Source organism: Urocitellus parryii, chromosome 11 (assembly GCF_045843805.1).
Source record: "Urocitellus parryii isolate mUroPar1 chromosome 11, mUroPar1.hap1, whole genome shotgun sequence".
Taxonomy (NCBI): domain Eukaryota; kingdom Metazoa; phylum Chordata; class Mammalia; order Rodentia; family Sciuridae; genus Urocitellus; species Urocitellus parryii.
The window spans coordinates 21,423,254-21,431,964 of record NC_135541.1 but is presented as its reverse complement, the minus strand read 5'-3'; positions in this window follow the sequence as shown (position 1 = coordinate 21,431,964).

Below are 8,711 nucleotides of genomic sequence, written 5' to 3'. Positions count from 1 at the left end.
TTTCTATTTCCTTTAGACGTAATATTAAGTCATTTATTTGAGGTCTTTCCTCTTCTTAGGGTAGAAATTTATTGTGATAAACTTTCCTCTTAAAACTGTTTCACTGTATCCCATAGACTTTGGTATGTTGTGTTCCCATTTTAATTCATCACAGGGTATTCTAAAATTTCCCTTTTAATTTGTTCAACATTCCAAATAGAGAAATTAAGAGATCAACTCCATTTACCATAGATACAAAAATATAAAATATTTAGAAATAAATTTTAACAAAGGGGATAAAACACGTGTATACTAAAAACTATAAAATGTTAATGAAAGAAGTTGAAGAAAATCCAAATAAATGGAAAGATAGCCCATGTTGGTAAATTGGAAAAATTAATATTGTTAAAATGTCCATACTAAATGTCATCCTTAAAGAAGAATGAAATTAAGGCATTTGCTGATAAATGAATGAAGCTGCAGAATGTTATGCCAAGCAAAATAAGCCAATCCCAAAGAACCAAAGGCCAAACATTTTCCCTAATATGCAGATGTTGATTCACAATAAGGGGGAGTGGGCAGGGAAGAAGAGATGTACTTTGGATTAGACAAAAGGGTAATGAAAGGAGGATAGAAAGGATAGTAGAATGAATCAGACATTATAATTCTATGTGTATGTATGATTACATGACAGTGTAACTCTACATCATGTACAACCAGAAGAATGAGAAGTTATACTCCATTTATGTATGATGTGTCAAAATGCATTCTACTGTCACATATAACTAATTAGAACAAATTTAAAAAAAAAGAAGTTGCCTGTGTTGAAATAAATCACTATTTCCTGTCTCCAAAAAGTCCACACTACCCAAAGCAATCAATAGATTCAATGCAGTCTCTATCAAAACTCTGGTGTCGATTTTCATAGAAAAAAACTATCCCAAAACTCCTGGGACCAGAAGAACCATGAATAGCCAAGGCAATCATGAGCAGAAAGAATGAAGTTGAAGCATCACACTATCTGATTTCTAACTATACCACAAGCAATCATAATTAAAACAGCATGGAACTGGTATAAAAAATAGATGCAGCAACCAATGGAATAGAACAGAGACCCCAGAAATGAACCCATGCATGTACATATGGTCCATTGATTTTTAACAAAAATGCCACCTACACAGATTGGGAAAAGATCAGTCTCTTCAATAAATGGCATGGGCTATCTAGAATGAAATTGGACCCCTAACTCACACTACAGGCAAAAATCAACGTGAAGTGGATTAAAGACTTAAACATAAGACTTAAAACTGTAAAACTACCAAAAGAAAACAGAGAGAAAAAGTACATGACATTGATCTGGACAATGAGATTTTAGATTTGACTCCAAGCAACAGAAACAGAAATAGACACAAGTTGGATTACAACAAAATAGAAAGCTTCTGGCCTGCACCTACTGCCATTGCTGCTCCCTCTGATCCCGCTGCTGCCAGCCCATGGTCGCCTAGAGGTCTTCTTTCTGGGTGCTGCAGCCACAGAAGAAACTGCTGCCCCAGATGCAACTGCAGCTGACACTGCTGCTGACTCTCAGAGATCACCTGGTGATGCTGCCCTCACAACTGCCCCACAAGCTGCAGCTGTCCCTTTTACTGACCTGCTGCCTGCTACCAACAACCACCACCACTACTGCTGCTAGCACTGCATAAAGGACTGCCTAGGAGGAGGCTCCAGGTTTGTTTGCATGTGGCTGCACCCATTTTGGGACACCAGCCAGGGCCCAGGGCCTGGGTGCCAGAAGGTTTACCACCACAAGAGCCTCTGAGTGGGGACTCCAGCTGGGACCTGCAAGTCCATTGTGGGAGTTTCCTGTGGGTTTAGAGGAGCCTGGAGTCTTTCTGCTGAGAGTGCTGTTGGCCCTTGTCTTGCTGCTGCATCTTGGGGTTGCTCCTTTGCAAGAGTGTGTCCCTGATGGTCTCTCTGCAAATAGGAGCAGCACTGAGATCTTGGGACTGTAGCGTGGCTGATCCTGAGGTATCTCAAGCCCAGATTGTTGGGATAGAGACTGGGTTTGTGAGGATTTATCTAGGTTTGGTGATCCTGAGAGACATCAGAGACAGAGCTGAGAAATTGTTGAACACTGGCAGAGACAGTTCGACTTTCCAGCAAGATTTGTTTTATTTTTTGATTCACTAATCTCTCTACCATATTTGGAACAGGTTGTTTTTTATGCATCAGTGTGTGGAGGACAATGATTTATGAATGGTGTTTTGCATTTTTGTTGTATTCTTATGTCTTTAATTTTTTCTCTTTGTTTGTATTCTTCCTCTCTCTTGTCTAGTTTCTTGGATTTTCTTTCCAACTTTTCTCCAACCAACAGCCAATCTCTGTCAGCTCCTCTTCCACTCTTACTCTGAATTTTTACTTCTAGCTTCTCTCTTCCTGCCTCATGAATACTACACTACCTCTGTTCTCTCATCTACCATTTGGAACTGTAAATCATTTTAACAAATATTGTGTTTGACTATAGATAGTTATTGAACTCATCATTTTGGTTTAATGTAAGAAAACAGTAGATGCCTTTGTGGGAGCTATTAGGTTTAAAGCTATATATTGTGTACACTGGGTGCTGTTGATATTTAACTCACCAGTAAAAGTGAAGCACTGGAAACATACAGGAACACTATAGGTCTATAAGGTAGAATTTATCCTGCCTTAGATCCATACTTTTAGGTGAGATAACACACTAACAACATGAAAAACCAAGGGAATAAAGCACCCCAAACAAACCAAGATGCTTCAACAACAGAAGCTACTGATAACACAGTAGAAGAAATGTCCAAGAAGGAGTTCAGATTGTATATAGTTAAATTAGTATCTGAAGTAAAGGATAGTATAAGGAGTGAAATCAAAGAAAAAAAACAGGAAGTGAAAGACCACTTCAATGAAGAGATAGAAATTGTGAAAAATAAACAAGCAGAAATCCTCAAAATGAAGGAATCAGTAAACCAAATTATAAATTCAATGGAAACCATCACAAACAGACTAGACCACTTAGAAGACAGATCCTCAGACAATGAAGACAAAATATATCATCTTGAAAGTAGAGTTGACCATGCAGAGACGATGATAAGAAACCATGAACAGAACACCTAAGAATTATGGGATAACATGAAAAGACCAAATTTAGAGTTTTGGAAATAGATGAAGAAGCAGAGATACAAACCAAAGGAATGCACAATCTTTTCAATGAAATAGTAGCTGAAAATTTCCCAAACCTAAAGAATGGAATGGAAAATTAAAAAACAAGAGGCTTACAGGATCCCAAATGTACAAAATTATAGCAGACCCACACCAAAACCATTATAATGAGAATGACTAACACAGAAAATAAAGATAAAATTTTAAAGGCTGTGAGAGAAAAACATCAAATTACATACAAGGGGAAACCAATTCGGATCTCAACTGATTTCTCAACTCAGACCCTCAAAGCTAGGAGGTCCTGGAATAATATATTTCAGGCTCTGAAAGAAAATGGATGCCAACAAAGAATTTTATATCCAGAAAAATTAAGTTTCAAGTTTGAAGATGAAATTAAAAACTTCCATGATAAACAAAAATCAAAAGAATTCACAACTAGAAAGCTTACACTACAGAGCAGTCTCGGCAAAATATTCTGTGAAGATGAAGTGAAAAAAAGTGAAAACCAGCAAAGGGAGGAACTGTACTAAAGGAACATTCAACCAAATGAGAAACTAAGACAAATTAAAAAAAAACCCAGAAATAAATCAAAATGACAGGAATACAAATAATATCTCAATAATAAATTTGAATGTTAACAGCCTAAACTCATCAATCAAAAGACATAGTCTGGCAGATTGGATTAAAAAGCAAGACCCAACAATAAGCTGTCTTCAAGAGACTCACCCAATGGGCAAAGACATCCATAGGCTGAAGGTGAAAGGATGGGAAATAACTTATTACTCATATGGGTTGTGTAAACAAGCAGGAGTTTCCATTCTCATTTCAGATAAAGTAGACTTCAAACCAAAGTTAATCAGAAGAGACTAAGAAGGACATTTCATACTTCTAAGGGAAGTATATGTAAGATGGACATAACAGTTATAAATATTTATGCCCCAAACAATGTAGCATCTATGTACATCAAACAAACTCTCCTCAATTTCAAGAGTCAAATAGACCACAATACCATAATCCTGGGTGACTTTAACACACCTCTTTCACTATGGACAGATCTTCCAAACAAAAACTAAGTAAGGAAACTATAGAACTAAAAACTAAATAAGGAAACTATAGAACTAAATGATAGATCAATAATTTAGATCTAACAGTCATATATAGAATATTTCATCCATCAACGAGCAATTATACTTTCTTCTTAGGGCACATAGCCTTTTCTCTAAAATAAACCATATCTTTGGCTACAAAGCAACTTTTCGTAAATACAAAAAAAAAAAAAAAAGATAATACCCAGCATTCTATCAGACCACAATGGAATGAAATTGGAAATCAATGATAAAATAAATAATAGAAGCTACTGTGACAAATAGAGACTAAATAATACACAGTTGAATGATGAGTGGATAGTAGGAGAAATCAAGGATGAAATAAAAAAAATTCCTAGAGGTAAATGAGAATACTGATACAACATATCAAAATCTCTGGGGCACTATAAAGGCAGTTCTAAGAGGAAAGTTTATAAAACAATAAGAGGTCAACAAATAAATGACCTAACACTATATATCAAAGTCCTAGGAAAAAAAAGAACAAATCAACACCAAAAGCAGAAGACAGAAAATAATTAAAATCAGAGCTGAAATCAAAACAAAAGAAACAATTGAAAAAATTGAAGAAACAAAAAGTTGATTATTTGAAGAATAAATAAAATAGATAACCTCTGGCCATGCTAACAAGGAGAAAAAGAGAAAACTCAACTACTAAACTACAAGATGAAGAATGAAATATCACAATGGACATGTCTGAAATACAGAAGATAATTAGAAACTATTTTGAAAAGTTATACTCTAATAAAATAGAAAATATTGAAGACATCAACAAATTTCTAGAGACATATGACCTACCCAAACTGAATGAGGAGGTCATGCATTCTTGAACATATCATTTCAAGTAATGAAATAGAAAATTCCATCAAAAGCCTACCAACCAAGAAAAGCCCAGGACCAGATGGATTCTCAGCTGAGTTCTACAAGACTTTCAATGAAGAATTAACACCAGTACTCCTCAAAGTATTCCATGATTTAGAAAAGGAGGGAAACCTTCCAAACTCATCTATGAGGCTAATATCACCCTGATACCAAAACCAGACAAAGACACATTAAGGAAAGAAAACTTCAGACCAATTTTCCATTGCTGGTGGGACTGCACTATGGAAAGCAGTATGGATATTCCTTAGAAAACTGGGAATGGAACCACCATTTGACCCAGCTATCCCACTCCTTGGTTTATACCCAAAGGACTTAAAATCAGCATACTATAGGGACACAGCCACATCAATGTTTATAGCAATTCACAATATCTAGGCTATGGAACCAACCTAGTGTCTCTCAATATATGAATGGATAACAAAAATGTGGTATATATACTCAGTGTAATATTTACTCAGCTTTAAAGAAGAGTAAAATTATGGCATTTGCCAGTAAATGGCTGGAGTTGGAGAATAACATGCTAAGTGAAATAAGTCAATCCCACAAAACCAAAGACCAAATGTTTTCTCTAATATGCAGATGCTAATTCACAAGAAGGCAGGGGACACTAGGGAAGAATAGTGTTACCTTAGATTAGGTAAAGGGAAGTGATGGGAGGGGAGAGGAGGGGATGTGGGGATAAGAAAGATAGTAGAATGAAACAGACATTATAACTGTAGATATATATGTGACTACAAACCAATATGATTCTGCAACATGTACACTCAGAAAAATGAGAAATTATATCCCATCTATGTACGATATATCAAAGTGCATAAATGCATTTTACTGTCATGTATAACTAATTAAAACAAATCAAAAAAACTTTAAAACAGAAGAAAAAATATAGAAAGCTTATTCACAACCAATGAAAGAATTAATAAAGTGAAGGGACAAGCTATTGATTGAGAGAACATGTTTGCAAGCCATATACCTGGTAAAGGATTTATATCCAAAATATGTAAGGAACCCAACTCTCTATTTTAAAAAATCCAAATTTTAAAATGTTTGAACAAACATTTTTCAAAAAAGACACAAATGTCTGAACAAATGTTCAATGTCACTAAATCACTAGGGGAATAAAAATTAGAGGAATCACCTCACCTCCGTTAGAATGGTTATTACCAAAACAGATGAAAGTTAAATTTGGTAAAGATGTAGGGAAAAGGGATTCTTTTAATCCATGGCCTCGTGCATGATAGGCATATGCTGAGCGACATCCCCAGTCTGAAAAGGGGATGTTTTTATATACTGCTGACAGGAAGGCAAATTAGGACAGCCATTATAGAGAAGTCTGTGGCGATTCCACAAAGATAGAATTACCTAATAATCCAGCAATTCCACTTCCGGGAATACATACAAAGGAATGGAATTGGAATCCAAAGGATATGTTCCCATGTTCCTTGCAGCACTACTAATAATCGTCAAGTTATGGAATCCACCTGCGTGTCCATCAACGGATGAATAGATACAGGAATGTGGAATACTCTGCAATCTTTAAAAAGAAGTTTTGTCACTTTATGACAACATGGATAGAACTGGAAAAGTGAAAAATCCAGGCACAGACAGATGAATACACATGTTGTCACTTGTATGTGGAATCAAAAACAATCAAACTCCAAGAGAAGACAGGATGGTGGTCACAGAGGTTGGGATCAGGAGGGAATGAGCCGAAGACAGTGAGAGGCTACAAGGCATCAATTAGATAAGAGGATTTTATTTCCCCTTGAGATATATTGTACTGCATGATGAATATAATAAATAAAATGTACTGTATGTTTCAGAATCGCTGACAGTACATTTCACATGTTCTCCCCATAAAAAAGTAAAATATTTGAGGTGATGGATATGCTAATTGGCTTGATTAAATTATTCTGCATTGTATTCATAAAGCACATCACTTTGTTACCCCATAAGTACATACAACTGTAATTTTTCATTTTAGAATTAAAATTATTTTAAAAAACTAAAAGAAAATACAGGTTCCCCCTGAGAAGGGTACCAGAGTGGTGACATCCTCAAACAGTAGCCACATGCCACAAAAAAAGCAGCAGGTGGGTGGGATGTTGAAGGAAGATGTGAAGGACAGGAGTACAGTTTTCCAAGCAGAGCAGGTGCCTTAGCTGTCTGGGCCAACCCTGCTGCGTGTGCGTGCGTGCGTGTGTGTTTATGTTCTGTGTTCCATCTCTTTCAAGGCCACCAATCAGCCTGTCCCACCTCCAAAGTAATAACTCTCGTTATCTACTGCCCACGTGGGACATTTTTCAGCACTTTAAACCCTGGTCTGGAAGAACCACACTAACCCAGTGGTATGTGGGGCCCACCTGTGAAATGGCAGCTGACTCTGCCATTGAACTTTCAAATCCATTTGTCAATTTGTTCCTGGCGAGTAGGGCCCCTAAGCGCTCTCAGCCAGCTTTCTCTCCATTATTCCAAGGATAGCCTGAAGTTAAAGCATCACATCCTGGGATTTGGTGTCTCCATTGGCCTCTCCCATCAAAATGATCCAGTTAAAGTGCCAAAGGCTGAAAGGCCTCTTTACTTCATTGACTGAGGCCAGGTGATTCCTCCCTTCCGATTTGCACATTAATGTTCAAAATAAAAAGTCAGCTGTGAGCAGTGGCTTAAGCAAATCCTACAAGATACATTTAGACAAATAAGCATGAGCAAATGCAGAGATTTGAGTTTGGAGCTGGAACATCTGAAGGACAGGATGTGCCTGCACAGTTAGTACATTTTACTCTCTGCAATGAGCCAGGCACTTGACGAAGATGATGCGTTGCTAAAGACTGTCTAGAAACAGAGACCTGAACCCGAGCCAGGGAAGGCTCTCCCAGCTCACAGAGATGAACACCTTCAAGAAATGGGTTGAATTAAAATGATCTTAATCAGCAGGAGAAAAGAAAAACAGATTTTTTTTTTTGGTAAGGAACTGAATATGTGATAATATCTGGACATGTCAAGTTTAATAATAGTAAAAAAGATCATGTAAAGAATTCCATCTTCATTCATTCAGAACTTTTAAAAACCTATTTTGTATCAGGTCCTATGCTGGGTGCTGGGGACAGGAAAAGGCATGAGTCCTTTCCCTAAGAACCTCCCAGTCTGGGGAAAAACAGGCAGTCACAGACATGATCCCCTCTCCCACAGAAGGTAGTCAAGTAGAAGTTATGATTTCCAATCTGTACACTTGGGAGCAGGAGGCAGAGGGCATCTAGATTTGCAAAATTTTAAGGCACGAGACATTTTCTAGGGAAAAAGAAAAGGGTTTTTTTTTTCACACATAGATGTGCTATTTTAAAGGAGAGTGGATGAAGTTGTGATTAACATGAAGGAAATCCACTTAAAAGCTTTTCTGAGTTCATTGAGCTTCTGATATTGTGTATTTTCTCAATATATGGATATTAAAAGTATAGCTACACCTGTGCACCCAGGAAATAACCAAAGGGAGCTTCAGCTAGGGAGAGCTGGCAACCCCTAGCCTGGTCACCACCACCGTGGGGTCCGTGTTCC